Genomic DNA, 15,898 nt, shown 5'->3' with positions numbered 1-15,898 from the left:
CTCTCTCTCTCCCCCCCGTGTGTCTATCTGTCTTTGTGTGTCCTTTCTATCTGCTTATGTGTGTGTGTCTGTCTGTCTGTTTCTGTATGTCCTTCTGTTTGTCATTCTCTGTGTTTCTGTCTCTCTGTGTGTGTATATGTACATATGTGTGGGTCTGTCTCTGTGTGTGTATATGTACATATGTGTGGGTCTGTCTCTGTGTGCCCTTTGTCTCTCTCTGTGTGTGTTTATGTGTCTGTCTGTCTCTCTGTGTCTCTCTGTTTCTCTGTCTGTCTGTCTGTCTGCCTATCCCCCCCCCCCACCTCCAACTCTGCATGCACATAAAGGCTCCAGGTTCCAATTGTGAGTTCCCCAGAAGAGCTGACAGGGACACCTGACATGGCTTCTTGCACAGTTCTCCTGCTGGAGGCCAACAGACCCTTTCGGGGCTTGAACCCAGGGCCTGACACACGCAAGGCAGGCTCCCACTGACTTGTGATCCAGCTGTTCCAGATCACAAGTCCATGACCGGGGATCTGCCACCACCTAGGTTGGAAGTCACAGCATCCATCTGGCCCCAACCACACAGAGCCATTTTGGCTGACCAAACCTTTTCTTGAAAGCTTGGGTGGTAAAAAAAGGAGAGCAGAGGTCGTCACTTCAGTCACATGCTGGGAAAGGTTGACAAGGCACAAGTAATTCTCATCCAACATAGAAGCAGAGTGGGCCAAAAATGAGAGCAGATTCAAATGTGTATTTTCTCTCCAAGTGAGCAGTAGCCTGGAGCCTGTCCTGCCATGTGATAGACTCTGGCTATGAGTCTGACCTGGGCAGCCACAAAGGACCCACAGCCTGGGATTCCTTTAGGAGCCAAGGACTGAGCAGCAAGCGTGGACATTATTCCCAGTGGAACTTGGTCTTGGGCAGACGGAGCTGAGCACCACAGATACAGTGCGATGCTGTGCGTCGGAACCCCAGCTTGTGTCTGGGTGGTGTCAAGACGATTACATTCTCACAGGCTGTCTGCCTTCGCGCCCCATTCCTGTGAACACTTTGCGCAGAGATAAGAAGCAGCTTGCTGTTGGGCCAAAGGGAATAAATCTTCTTTAGACCAAGGAAGGGACCCAGTGGCTGAATCTTGACAGCTGGGCAAAGTACAAGTGCAGAGAACTTTGCTGTGCGCAGAGACAGCCAACGCAAAGCACCAGGCCACACAGGGCTAGCAACTCAGCCAGGGATGGAGACTGGCCTCTCTTCCAAGCAGCATGTTGGAGACCAGAGGCCCAGCAGGGAATACACACATGTGGCCAGGTCCCCACGGGATGGTAGTTGACAGACAAACAGGGTAGAAAAGCACACTCAAACTATGTCCCCTTGTTCTCTTAGGCAGTGGTGGAGAAGCATTGCCAGCAAGCACAGGCACTATGGGAGAAGAGAGGTTGGAAGATTGGAGAAGCTGTGTAAATTGTAAGGCCTGTCATTGATCACATAGCAGTCATAAACCCAGGTCACCCAGCACTGAAGCTGCCTGTAAGCCCCAGCTTCCCCATGGGAGTCACTTTCCTTTACTTAGTTTTAGTTTATGTTCACATGCACTTATGTATATGCACCATATGCATGGAGTGCCCACAGAAGCCAGAAGAGGGCCTCAGATCCTGCTGGAACTGGAGTGACAGACCACGGTGAGCCTCCATGTAAGTGCTGGGCACTGAACCCGATCTTCTGCAGAACCAGCCAGTGTGCTTGACCACTGAGCAATCTCTCTAGCCCCTCCACTGTCTCTTTTACATTATGGCCATGCAGAGACACTTTGTCACAGCTGACAGCACTCCCTTTATGAATGGTCTCTTCACACAGCATTGCTTGTTTTAATTAAAAATCTTTTAATAATTGTAGATTCCCAAGCAGTTGTAAAAAAAAAAAATAATAATGCCAGAGGTCCCATGTGACTTCTACCCAGTGATAAATAATGGCAACATCTTGTATTAAGTAGGGACAGCAAATGAGAACTTTTGCAGTCAGAGAGGAGCATTTAACCATCCCTGAATGACAGCTCAGATTCCCAGGTCTACTCATCCCCAGGCCTCTGACATTACCCTTTAGGGATCCCTTCTGCCATCTTCCCCTGATCCCTGAAATGGCTGCTCTGTTCCCCGGGTCTACAGTTTATCTGCTGTATAAGCAGGACTGTCCAGATGCAATCTTTTGGAGTTCACTGTTCCACACACTGTAATATTCTGGAGGCTCATCCTAGCTGCGCTCAGTGCCTTCTTTCGACAGTGGCGGCATATTTGGTTCCATGAATGTAGCTCAGCTTGTGTCACAATTTGTCTTTAATATAGGACATTACCGAAGACATCTGTGAACAGGAGTTTCTAGGATCCGTGCCCAGGAGCAAAGTTGCTGGGTCACAGGGTAGTGAGGTATTTAAACATTTCAAAACCATCCAAACTGCTTTCCTGAGTAGCTGCCTCATTTTAAGTTCCTGTAAATGAGCAACCTCCAGGACACTCTCCCTAGAGATCAGGATGCCCTCTGTGTGCAGCCATTCTGATAAGTGTGAATAGACACTTGGTATTCATTCCCCGGTGGCTGGTGGTGTTTCATTGCGATAAAATCTCTCCACTGATGTGTTTGTCATAGCTTTTGTTCATTTCCTATCCGTAAACATAACAAAATATAGTTTATCTCATCCACATCACTGTCCATCATCAAAGGAAGTCAGGGCCAGAACTCCAGGCAGGAACCTAGAGGCAGGAGCTGTCGCAGAAGTCATGAAGGGATGCTGCTTACTGGCTTGCTCCCCATGGTTTGCTCTGTTTTCACATACAATTCAGGACCACATGCCCAGGGTGGCATGGACCTCAATGCACTGGCCCCTCCCACATCTATCACCAGTCAAGGAAATGCCTCACAGCCTTGCCCACCAGCCGGTCTGGTGAAAGTGTTTTCTCAATTGAAGTTCCTTCTTCCCAAATGTCCCTTGCTTGGGTCATGTTGACAAAACATCCATCAATCAGCACAGCGCCCTTGTGTTCATTGCTAATGCACACACATGCAGTTAGTTTTCAATAAGCACAGCGCCCTTGTGTTCATTGCTAATGCACACACATGCAGTTAGTTTTTCCCCGTTTCTCATATAATTGGGCACTTTCTGACCTCAGTGAGTGTCCTAGCATTTTAAAAAACAGACTTTTTGGGGTTTGGGTAGAGAGGGACATGTCCTCTGTGAGCAGGGGTGGTCTCATTGCTTCCTTTCCAGGGTGTATCCATGTTGTTCATTTTCTTTTCTTGACTTATTGCTGTGGCTGAACCTCCCCCCAGCATGTTCGTTGGCAGTAAGAGTGACACCTCGATCTCCCTACCTCACATTTGGTAAATGACATCTGGATATGGGGACTTCATAGATGTTTTTTACCTAAGAATCCACTGTAACCAGCTTTTTTTTTCCTGAGAATTTCGATTCTCACCATCAGTGGGTGCTGAATACTGCCAAATGGTTCACACATCAGGTGACAGGCCATTTGTCATTTCAGCCTTATTCTTTTGACATTAATGCACAGTAGAGATTTGTTTAAAATCATTCCTTCTCATTTTTTTAAAATTATTTGAGAGTCTCATATATGTGTATAATGTATTTTCATCAAATTTATCCCACCCTTCCCTCTCAGTTCCTCTGCTATCTCTTTACTTTCTTTACCTCACAATTTCATGTGACTTTTTAAAACACCCAGAGTCCATTTAGTGCTGCGTGAGTGTAAGACCATCTGTAAACCTAATGGTTTTTCTTTTCCAGTGACCATCAGTTGTCAATTGTTTCTGATGACAGGATAGAGCTTCATGAGTCTCACCCTTGCATTTCAGTTGATTTGATATTGCACAGGTTTTGTGCTTGTAGTCACAGCTGCTGTGGGTTCATGTGTGTGATGGTCCTGTTGTTGTATCCAGCTGTGGGTTCATGTGTGTGATGGTCCTTCTCTCAGTCAGGGTTTCCATTCCTGCACAAAACATCATGACCAAGAAGAAAGTTGAGGAGGAAAGGGTTTATTCAGCTTACACTTCCACATTGCTGTACATCACCAAAGGAAGTCAGGACTGAACTCAAGCAGGTCAGAAAGCAGGACTGAACTCAAGCAGGTCATTCAGAGGCCATGGAGGGGTGCTGCTTACTGGCTTGTTTCCCCTGCCTTGCTCAGCTTGCCTTCTTATAGAACCCAGGACACCAGCCCAGGGATGGCACCACACACAGTGGACTGGGCCCTCCCCCCTTGACCACTAATTGAGAAAATGCCTTACACCTGGATCTCATGGAGGCATTTCCTCAAGGGAGGCTCCTTTCTGTGATGACTCCAGCTTATGCCAAGTTGGCACAAAACCAGCCAGCACAGTCCTGTTCTATCCAGCTGGGTTCATGTGTGTAATAGTCTTGTTGTGTCCAGCAAATATTTTTTTGCAAATGTCTACTATCTCAGGCTCTTATACTTTCTCTGTCCCTTCTTCCTTCATGACCCCTGAGCCTTGTGGGGATACGGCTGTTATATAGCTGTTCCATGTCCCTGTAGCTGGCCACACCATGGTTTCTTGGTTAATTGTGGGTCTCTGTATTGTCATCTACAGTAAAACATCTCCCTAGTAAGGGGTGGAGGCATACTATCTGTGTGTATAAAGGTAAGAACTTGAAGATAGTTTTTTGATATGTCAATGTAGTAGAAAAATGGTATAACATTCTCTCTTAAGATCTAGGACCTCAAAAAGCCATAGATTTTGGCTCTGCTAATGTACCAGACAGAGTTCCATCTTATGGAGGGAGGAGTTAAATCCAATAAAAAAAATCTGGAACCAGCCTTGTACTCCTGCAGAATCTCTTAGTTGATCAGTGTACCAATGGGTACACACACACACACACACAGAGAGAGAGAGAGAGAGAGAGAGAGAGAGAGACAGAGACAGAGACAGAGACAGAGACAGAGACAGAGAGAACACAGTAGTGCTAAGAAAAATGTTAACAATAAATGCATACATTGAAATGTTTGAAATAAAAAAAAAATTTAACCCCTCTGGAGCTAGAATTATATAGGCAGTTGTGAACCACCCAGATATTGACGCTGGGAACTACACTCAGGTCTTCTGTACAGGCAATGTTCACCCTTAACCACTGAGCCATCTCTTCTCCCTCCAGAGTTTTGTGTTTTCAACCCTCTGTTTTTGATTTTGGTATCAGGGTAATGTTAGCTTCATAGATTAAATTGTTTCCTCCTATTGTTTTCTGGTTGAGACTGTAGATTTGTTACTGGTCCCTAGTCAAATGTTTGGTAGAATTTTGAGTATTAAATTATGAATTTAGCTTCCTTAATATTTATGGGCTGCTCAAACAATCTAGTTCATACTGGGTGAATTATGGATGGCTGCTGTTTTTTTGTGAAGCCAATTTGACAGATTTATGTAAAACTGTCTATGGTATGCCTTTACTATCCTTTTGAGGTCTTTAGGATCTGTAATACATTCCTATTTCATGAATGGTATTGGTTTTTTACTTCCCCCTTTCTTTGTGGGTATTGCTAAATTTGTCAATGTTATTGGTCTTACCCATTTGTGTCCCTGATATTCTTTACTGTTTAATATATTCAACATCGAGAACTTCTATTCTCATCCTTATTTTTTTTAATTTATTTTCTCTCTTACATTCTTTAGGTAGGAGTTTAAAGTTTTTATTTGAGACATTACAATGTATGCATTTATTGTTACCATTTTTCTTACCACTACTGTGTACCTATGTCCTACAAATTTTTATGTGTTGTATTTTTATTTTCTTTGATTAAATGACTTTAAAAATTTCCTCCAGATTTCCTGTTTGACTTTTGTGTTCAAGTTTTGCAGTTTTGTTTGTTTGTTTGTTTGTTTTTTGTATTTTTTGGGTACAAATTACTAGTTTCTGGCTTGACTGTGCTATAGTTGGATAACACATTTTCTATGATTTTCACTCTTTGGAATTTACTAAATTTATCTTATGGCCCAGATATAATCTTATTTGATTTGTGTTTTTATTAGCACTTAAAACAATATGTACTCTGTTGTTTGTGGTCTTGATTCATGTATATTAGATACATTGGCGTCTATATTTTTAGTGTTCTTTTGTTAGATTGTTCTACAAATTATTGGGAGAGGGGCTGAAGTTTTCAAGTATAACTGGATTTGTCTACTCCTTTCTGTTCTATTAATTTATTTTTATTGTGTGTGTATGTGATGTATGTGCTTTATTATTTTGTTTATTTTTATTGTGTGTATGTGATATGTGTGTGTGTGTGTGTGTGTGCTCATGCTACTGTACATGCCAGAGGACAACTTTGTGGAGTTGGTTCTCTCTTTTCATCATGTGGGTTCTAGGGTTTGAAGTCAGATCACCATTGTTCAACAAGTGTCTTAACTTACTGAGCTAGTTTCCAGGGCCATCAACTCTATTGCAATTTTGTTGTTCTGTGTATGTACATTTAGTGTAGCTGAGTGGTTGATGCCTGCTTTTGTGTGTGTGTATGTGTGTGTGTGTGTGTGTGTGTGTGTGTGTGTTTGAACCCAAGCTAGAAATTCCTTCCTATTAGTGTCTTTAGACCATTTACATTTAGTGTAATTATTGCTGTGTTATTTCCTTGTCTTCCAATGGCATACTTGAATATTTTTTATGCCAATTTTTGTTTTTAGTTTCAATCACCCAAGTAATGTAAATTTAGGGTAAAAATATGAATCTGGTTGTTAGTGTTCACAGTTTTTCATAGGCGACTTTTCCTCTGTGTTCTGCTTAACACCAAGACTGATTTCCTTGAAGTATCTGGGTGTAGATGGGGAATGTGGTGGCATGTTTGGAGACAAGAAGGTTTCAGAGAAGTGGAGAGAGTCTCTAAGTGGGTCTCCTTCTTGGGAGGTCTCAGCTCCCTGCCTGCAGACTCTAAAATCTGCACAGTCTAGCATCTTTGCAGTACTAATGATTTGTGTATGATGGTTTTTATCTGGAACCCATTTTTCTTTACACTTTAGGACTTACATTTTCTTGGGTCTTTGATTTGAGCAGGAGTTGGTTTTGATGGTTTTGTCCCCCGGGTTCCTAGAAGTAGAGGATTCAGATCCCTTGTGCTTCTTCTCGGGACAGAGCTGAGAATTTTGTTTGGGGCACTTTATTTTTATAAATATGAAATATGAGATTAGAGTAGAGCTTGGAAAAGAAAGAGAAGGCAGACGGCCTGGTCTGAGGTACCCCACTGAGCTGGACACACTGTAGGCCATGGAAGTACAGCTGTGTGAAGGACCCTCGGCAGCCATGTGATGGGTTCAGAGTTGTCCTGCTCTGGGACCTGGAGGAGCAGTGTTTATCAGAGTTGCTCTAGATGAGTGAACTCCCTCACACTAGCACCCCTGGATATGCCCAGAAAGGATGAGTGTCAAATGGCCAGGAAGCCCTAAACAGAGAGTGGTGGGGACACACTTGCCCTCAGCCAGTTCCTTGGTAGCCACTGAAGCAGAAGATGACAAGAGGTTCTCCATTGTTGTGACTTGAAGCTGTACAGGAAAAGTTTCTATGTTAAAAACATAATCTCCAAAGTCACACATTAATAGTGTCCATGGGTAATTAGGGTAATTGGTAAAAGGTCCAACTTTGTGATGGCACTATTGGCTTCTTGAAGAGACAGAGACGGAGAGGGAGAGAGAGAGAGAGAGAGAGCACATCATGCTGTCTCACCATGCACCATCTCTGTCTACCCACCCCAGAAGGTGGGTGAACACCAGGACCATGGGCTTAGACTTCCCAGCTGCCAGAACCACAAACCAAATGAACTTTCTTCTTTATAAATGACCTTGCTACAGGTATTTTGCTATAGCTGTAGAAAGTGGACTAAGACCATCATGTACTGTAGGATGCCATCACAGGGCAGGGGCCTCTCCTCACCGGATTCTGGGTGATCAGTTCATCTCTCCTCCCTCCAGGGTTCCTTTACCAGCTGACTTCCTCTCCTTCCTCATGGACTCCATTCTTTTATCTCCCAGCTTGCTTAGGGTTCGCATGCCACCACTTCCCCCACCTCTGCTGCTGATTCCAGAGTCATATCCTTTTGGCTTCAGCTCTTGCAGCCAACAAGAGCCGCCTCTGTTCCCCAAACCCCTAGAGGACCATGCTTGGCCCAGCTCATCCTTTTGATAGAGGCCACCCATGCCTGGGCTCTTGGCAGCTGAGTGGTTATCCAGAGTTTGGCTTCCTCCAATCAGCAGAGTGGGAGGGACAGGGATGGCTATGTGGAGATGGGGTTGTTTTCACAGGGGACCAATGGACAGGAAGACTGTCCACGTGGAGGAGGAAGACTTAGGGACAGAGAAAGGTCTTCTAATTCTCCCTCACCTTTAGAATTCCTCAAAATGGACAGTGGGAGGAGACGGCTCCAGAGGTCAGTGGGACCATCCAACTAATAGAAATTCACAGCTCCTTCCAACTCCTTAGCCTTGTCTGCCTTTGTTTAATCTGTGAATCGCTGGGTCCGTTCCAATATGATAAAGAGTCACATTTGTTAATCTTGGCATCAAAGCAGCATTTTTAAAAATCTGAACAAAACTGAAGGAGCAGTAAGTTTCAAAGATGTAAGGCCAAGAAGGGAAGGGGTGTTTTTGTGGGTAGTATATAAAGCAAGACAGTCAAGCAAAACCCCTCTGGGCTGTGTGGATCTTTTACCCCACCATGGTAGGAAGATGGGGAGCTTCCATCCAATCTGAACATGAAAGACCAAGTAACTTACACCAGCACAAGTTGCTGTCATGGGCATAGCCTGTCTAGAGTCATGCATCAGGTCCCTTCACCAGCAAGCACAGAGCTGGTGTCTCCCGCCTTAACTTTTAGCAGGTCAGTGTGAAGTGAGTCCTTCCCACTCACTCATCTGTCAAACCCAGCTGCACAAAGTCCGCAGGGACCACATAGCTCAGAGTCGGGTGCTAATCTTGTCAGGATTTCTTCTCCCCTCTGGACATCTACACAGCCCCAAGCCCTGGCAGCAAATCATCCAGGGGCTCATTTCAAACTCCGCTCCTTCCTGGAGCTCCTCACTGGGACTGCCCTGTGGGTTGGGCTTGGTTTTCACAATCCCTTCTTTATGGCTATGGATTGTTGTTTCCTGGTGTTGTGGATCTCATGAAACCACAAAGCTATCTCTGGACCTTCTTTCCAGGGATACATGGTGGCTTTCCCAGAATACATGGAGGATGCATGACCCCAGGGCTACAACCATCCATGCTCTAAGAGTACTACACCCGGCTGCACTTTCCATTTTCCTCAGAGTCATTGTCAAGGTTCCCATTGGGCCGTGGCCTCTCAAGATGTCAACGGGTCAAGAAAGTTTTCTATGCTCTTTTTTTCCTCTTTGTATTCTGTAAGCCTGGCCATTTTTAGCATTCATGGAACTTCTGGTTTTGATGGAAGTGCTGAATATACATATGTTAAAAAATGTTCTGTGTTGTAAGCTGATAGGGAATCCAGCCCAGAGGAGTATAGGGGACATGGATTCAGAACTTTGATCAAGCATCAGTGGTGGGGCAAGCACTGAGAAGCCCTAGGGGTCCCATTCTCCCATGTCCCTGGTGGCTATGTGCCCTGTTCCCAGATGCTTTTGAGAAGAGGCACCCTGACAGCAGCTCTGCTCCCACCCCATGCCAAAGAAATGGAGTCATTCCCAGCAATAGTCCCAAGGCTCAGTACACCTCCCTTCTTGTCCCTTCCACCAGAGCTGTGCTCCTCAAAAAATCATGAGGACAGATTGCCCAGCCAGGAAAGCAGTGGCCACATCAGCATGAGGACCTGAGTCGGAATCCTTAGCACTGGCATGAGGAATTCAGATGTGGCATTGCAAGTCTAACCCAAGTGCTGGGGAGGCAGAGGCAGGCAGATCTGTTCAGTTAGCCAGCTTCGCTGAATTGATGGAGTCCTCAAAAAAATAAGGTGGCGGGCCAGTCAGGTGGCTCAGTGAGAGAGGTGTTTTGTCTTCAGCCTTACGAGCTGAGTTCAATGCCACTTGGTGGAAAGAAAGAACCAACCCTTGCAGACCCCCACATGTGTGCCTTGGTACAACCTACCTCCACCCCAAATGCAAGCACACAAAATAAATAAAAGTAATTTAAAAAATAGGTAAGTAAATAAGGTAAAGAGTGATAGAAGGTATCAACTGCCAAACCTCTGGCTTTCACGCGCACACAAATACACAAACATGTGCACCCCCAATACACATGAACACACACCCACGTGCACGCACACACACACACACACACACACACACACACGTCCATTTGCCCTATTGGTGGGCCATGGAGGCTGACATGGAGTCTTGGTGATGTTCTTTCTTCAAAGCTTTGTAGGGACAGAGACCTGAGCCTCATGCAGCTTCCTGCAAGGCACTCAGTAGCTAATCTGGGCCATCTCTGCCCAGTCTCATGGAGGCCTCATCTTGAGATGGATGCCTCTTGTCATGCCCTAGCCCCACCCATCTCCAATCCCACCAACTTTCAATCTCTACAATCATCCCATGTCTCTGCCAGCTTCCATACTGCCAGCCTGTCCCCACAACCCCCTATTACTACTCCCTATAAGCATTTAGTCCATGCACTCCCGTATCTCATGGATGGTGCTCCACAAACCCAAGAAATATCACTTGTGTGGCATGTGACCTGCTCCTTGTCTTGGGCCATGCTGCCTCCTGGCTGTATCCCTGGCCTCTACTTTCTGTTGGCTGCCCTGTAGTTATGAAAGGCCACTCTCTCAGGCCACTACACCAGCTTTACCTCTGTGCCTTGCTGCGTGGGTGGTGGCCAATCTTAGTGTCTTTTGCTTTATAGTCACTATCTGGAAACGTCACTAGACTTACCATGTACTAGACAGTGTCAGGATTTGAATCCCTTGAACTGTACCCTTTCTTATAGGACAGTCACACAAGCTCTGTTGCATAACCATGCCCCCTCCAATAAAACCTGAACATCATACAGAGCTCTATTGACTCCATGTCCCACCACCAGACCCTGGGTCATCACCAACTTCTTTATCTTCATGCTCTGATAGACAGACCCTCATGTAGGACACTTCTCTAGCCTCTGGCCTCCTCTGGTGACACAGAGTGGATACCATAGGGCTCGAGTAGGCTAAAAGCTTTGTATTCTTGCAAGCCTGTTGGTCCAGGAAAGAGACACTCGGTGAACTGTATGCCTCAGGGCATGAGGCCTTGTTCAGAAGAGACAGTTTGGAGCCTTTGCTGTTTCCTAGTCTTGGATTTGGCCAGGCCTCTCTAGCAGTGGGTACCTGAGCCCTCTCTATGTTTCTCTACCACTGTGAGAGGAGCCAGTTTCCTACACACACTCCCCATCATAGCTCATAGCCACAGACTCAGACTTCTGAAACTGTGAGCCGAATCCTGCTTATTCGTTCATTTGTCACAGTGATGCAAATAAATACACTTTGGTTCCTAGGCCTAGGTCTGCTGACACTGGTGTCAACACAGATTAGCATTGCTGGCTTCTAGAAATTCCTACAACTATTAATGTGTGGAGAACCAAATGCATGTCTCTCATCCTTTCTCTTCCCCTTCGGAGTGGCAAAATATTTCATTTCTACAACCCTCTCAGCTTCCAAGCGTAGAGATGAGAACAGAGGGAAAACGTGGGGCTGTGCAGGCTTCTTTATTATTTCTGGGTGTGGAGCGTTATACACAGCGCGTGGCAGTCACTTAGCTGGTAAAATATCTCAATAAATAAACAAATAAGCAACATATACACTGAACAGGGAATATAAAAAAAATGGCTAGCTGAGCAGGTCATGGAGAGGTAAAGAACAGGAGTGTGCGGGCAAGAATTCCAGGCTTCCTCGAAACAGTTGCGGGAGGTCTGGGGTGGGAGGGATCTTGGGTTCTTGTTCTGAGAGCCTTGGTCCAGTTCAAACAGGTTCGACAAGAATGCATTTCTGTTTTATTTAAAAATATACATTTAAAAAAGGCACTTAGAGGGAAATACAATCCAATATATATCCTTACAAATGCATTCCTGAAGCTAGAACTTTCCAGAAAGATTCCCCCAAATTAAAACCCAGGAGGAAATCCACCGGTGAGGAGATGAGAACACAGAAGTCACTGGCAGGAAGGCCGGTGTCCATCCCATGGGTATCTCTGAGAAGGATGAGGACCTGGGTCTCTGTCACCTGCCACCGTTGTCCCCTCTGAACGCTTGGGCACTGGGGTCATGAGGAGCCACGAGGTTGTCCAGGTGCCGATAGCCACAGCCGTGGACTCATCCAGTTCCGCTTACGCCTGAGATATGCAGGTGGGTCTGGAAGAGAAAGAGAGGGGGTGAGATGTCGCAGCCTTTGTCATTTGGGGAAGTATGACCTTTATCTGAGGGAACCTGAGGCTGCAGGGATGGATGGAGAGCTGGCTCTGTTTTACTTGTGCCACTCCCAATTCCTTCCCCTGAAGAAGCTGGGCAGGGATGGACTTCAGTTCCCAGGCCCTGGAAGGCTGCTGTTTACACAGCACAGCACCATTTTCTTCTCAGGGCCACACACTGGCTCCTGGGAGAGACGCCTACCTGGGCTTCCAGGGTGAGGCTGCTGAGAGAGTGCTGTTGATGGTGGCTGAGCAGGGTTAGGAAGGATAGGATGAGCACACAGGAGAACAGACAGCTCTGGGGAGAACTGTCAAAGGCAGATGGATTTCTCTTTGTAAATTCTTAGGAATCCATACTTACACCTTGGAAAATAATGATAGATTCCCAAGGATTTCATTAAAATGTGCAGAAAAATCTATGAGCATTACAACCAATTTCTCCCAAAGTGTAAATTCACACTTAGAATACCATATCCTCGATGCGGATAGGTATATAGCATGATATGTGTACATATACATAGTGTATGTGTGGTATTCTATATGTGTGGTGTGTGTATGTATGTGTGTGTGTGTGTGTGTTATGTGATGTGTGTGTATAGTCTATGTGTGGTGTGTGTATATGTGTATTATGTGATGTGTGTGTATAGTGTATGTGTGGTGTGTATATGTGTATTATGTGATGTGTGTACATAGTGTGTGTATAGTGTGTGTATGTGTTTGTATTATGTGATGTGTGTTATAGTATATGTGTATATTGTGTTATGTGATGTGTATATATAATGCATGTGTGGTGTATGTATGTGTGGTATGTGATGTGTGTATAATGTATTATAGTATATGATGTGCGTGTATAGTGTGTGCATGTGGTATGTGAAATGTGTGCATAGTATACATGTGGCGTGTGATATGTGTGTATATATGTATGTGTGTAATATTGCTTAGTATGTGAGGAGTATGTGTGTGTCACATGTGTACAGGGAAGTGTGTAGCATACATTGTGCTGTGTTTCTTCCTCCCTCATCTGTCAGTGAGATCCACAACTTTCCGTCACTACAATGTCATACGACAGAGTTTTAAGCCATGTGAAGCAGTGACAACTAGGCAGTAGGGCTTGATGCCATTACCAACTTACGAGCTCTGCTCTCACGGTGATCTGGTGTAGGAACCTTCTGAGTGTCACTTAGCGCCGCCTCTACTGGTGCTATCTAATGGTAGCATTCAGATGTGGTTAGCAGATCAAATGCCATGTTCCCAAAAGACACTGTATTTACATGCCACACACTCATGACCCATAGGGCAACTCACACATACATATGTGGGCACACAAATGCATAATATATGCACACACATGCCTGCAGTGCACTAGATGCTCTGCCCAGCAGCAGTCTGCCTTCCCTTAGTGAAAGCTGATTTTGAACCAAACTTCCTGGAGGGGGTGGTGTGTGGACAGGAGAGCAAAGGGCATCTGCAGGAGGGATGTCCAGGTCCTTGAGGAGTCTGGAGTTTTGACAACAGATCTCCACACTCATCTTTGCCCACCTTGAGCTCACTGAAGATGGAAGTTGGTCGGTGAGCCAGAACAAGAGGGGCTGGCCATTAATTCAAGATGGCTTTCCTGCTGTATGGTTCCCAGAGCGAGGAGGGCATATTAGTTGGAACAAGCTGCTGCAGGAGATGCTGAGAATCTCGTCCAGGTGGGTAATGAAGCCACTAAGGGATGGAACAGCCAGGTCTGAGCCATCCTCCAGGGCTCCACGGCAGAGGTTGCATCTGACTTGTTACTGATTGTTCAGGGCAGCACACCATATTGCCACACCTACACTGGCCAGTGTGCAAAAGCCTCAGACATTCAGCAATGTTGTTCCTGAGACCTGAGCTCTGTGAGGGGCTTCTTAAAGCTCCACAATGCTTCTCCCTTCTGGAATCATGGCAACAATCTAAAAAGTCTAAGATTTTCACTAAAATTAGACATACACATACACACATACACACACACACACACACACACACACACACGGACATACGGACACACGGATGCACATACATACACAGACTCACACACGGACACACATACATACACAGACTCACACAAAGACACACATACAGACACAGACACACACATACATACATACACACACACACACAAATGTGTGCTTGCTTGCTCTCTCTTTCTCCCTCCCTCCTCCTTTTTTTTTTCAAGTTAGAGCACTCCAAATATTTAAGCCTTTTTAAGTGGTCCTGGGCAAAGAGTCAAAGGCTGCTCTATTGGAGAATGTGGTTATAATTAGATAATTAATAGAGGAGGGGGGGAAGCTAAATGGAAGCCTTCCTCAGTGGGAGGAAATAATTACAACAGCTTTTGATATCTGAGCTGAGCCAGCCCTCCACGGGAAGCACAGGATGGTCCATGAAAAGCCAAGAATGGCAGGGGCTGTCCCAATAGGGTAGGCTTTGGGGGTTGTCTTCATCTGCCGGAGGGGCCCGGGGCTCAGGCAGAAGCAAGTGGCAGGTTCATTAGTCTTCTTGACTGAGAGCCTCCTAGCCTAACCCCCTTGATGTCACCTTGACCCCCACATGTCTGTAGACACGGGCAAATGTAAAACATCTGGGCTCAAGATGGCCTCCCCACTGAAGGGCTAACCGAGCCCCATGCACAGGCCTCCTGTGGCTCACACTGGCTCTGCCTGGCTGGAACAGGCTGCCAGAGCTGCTGTAGCTGGACTGAGAGCAGTGTTCAGTGGTCCCTGAACCAGACCCCTAGGCACTAAGAAGCTCATAAGGGCCTCGAGCTGGCCAAAGGAAGGCATGCCACACTAGTGAGTCTCCAGCAAGTGAGGCAAGGAGAAGGGATGGGAGGGGTCTGTCTGCCACATGTCTGTCTGTCCTTCCATTCATTCTCCGTCTTTCTCTCTCCCACTCTTCCTTCCTTCCCTCCCTCCCTTCCACCCATGTGCACATTCATCCACCTTCTAGCATGTGCTGCGTGTCTGGCATGAGCAAAGAACAGGGCTAGTTGCTAAAAAATGCGGAGAAAGAGTCAGAGGATCTGACAGAAGAAACACACATATAGACTAGACCATGGTGGGGATGCTGAAAACCGTCCCAAGGAAAGCGCAAGCCAGATGCTGCTGCAGAGGAGACTTAACTCGGTGGTCAGAAGAAGTGCAAAGGACACACGAGCACGCACGTGCACCCACATACATTCATTCACAGACAGATGCACGCACATGCATACACACACATGCAAGCACACACACAGACATGCACATACACATGTGTACACACAAAGATACACACGCTTACATACATACATGTATACATGCTCGCACATATACACACGTGCACAAACATACACTTATATGCACCTGCACACACACATGCACAGGCACACATAGACACATAAACACATCTGGGTTTCTCATGTGATACTCCAAAAGGTGGACGGGGAAGTGACCATAGAACCATGGGTGTGGCCATCAGCTATAGTACAAAGAAGTCCGGCATGCTTCCCTACATTGCTTGACCTCTTG

At 45.8% G+C, this 15,898-nt stretch overlaps 2 protein-coding genes across 2 annotated transcripts in view; one reads left to right on the top strand and one right to left on the bottom strand.

Moving 5' to 3' along the window:
• Per2 (period circadian regulator 2) overlaps positions 1-15,898 on the top strand; it is a 750,618-nt gene that overhangs the window by 301,564 nt on the left and 433,156 nt on the right. The window lies entirely within an intron of this gene.
• The window catches only part of Twist2 (twist family bHLH transcription factor 2), a 48,295-nt gene continuing 44,051 nt past the window's right edge, over positions 11,655-15,898 (bottom strand). The window contains exon 2 of the mRNA XM_031368450.1: positions 11,655-12,312. The gene's annotated coding sequence lies outside the window, so the exon portion shown is untranslated. The remainder of the gene's footprint in view (positions 12,313-15,898) is intronic.

This window comes from Mastomys coucha, unplaced genomic scaffold, assembly GCF_008632895.1.
Source record: "Mastomys coucha isolate ucsf_1 unplaced genomic scaffold, UCSF_Mcou_1 pScaffold14, whole genome shotgun sequence".
NCBI lineage: Eukaryota > Metazoa > Chordata > Mammalia > Rodentia > Muridae > Mastomys > Mastomys coucha.
Note: the sequence above shows the minus strand (reverse complement) of the source record. Positions and strands in the feature narration are given on the sequence as shown.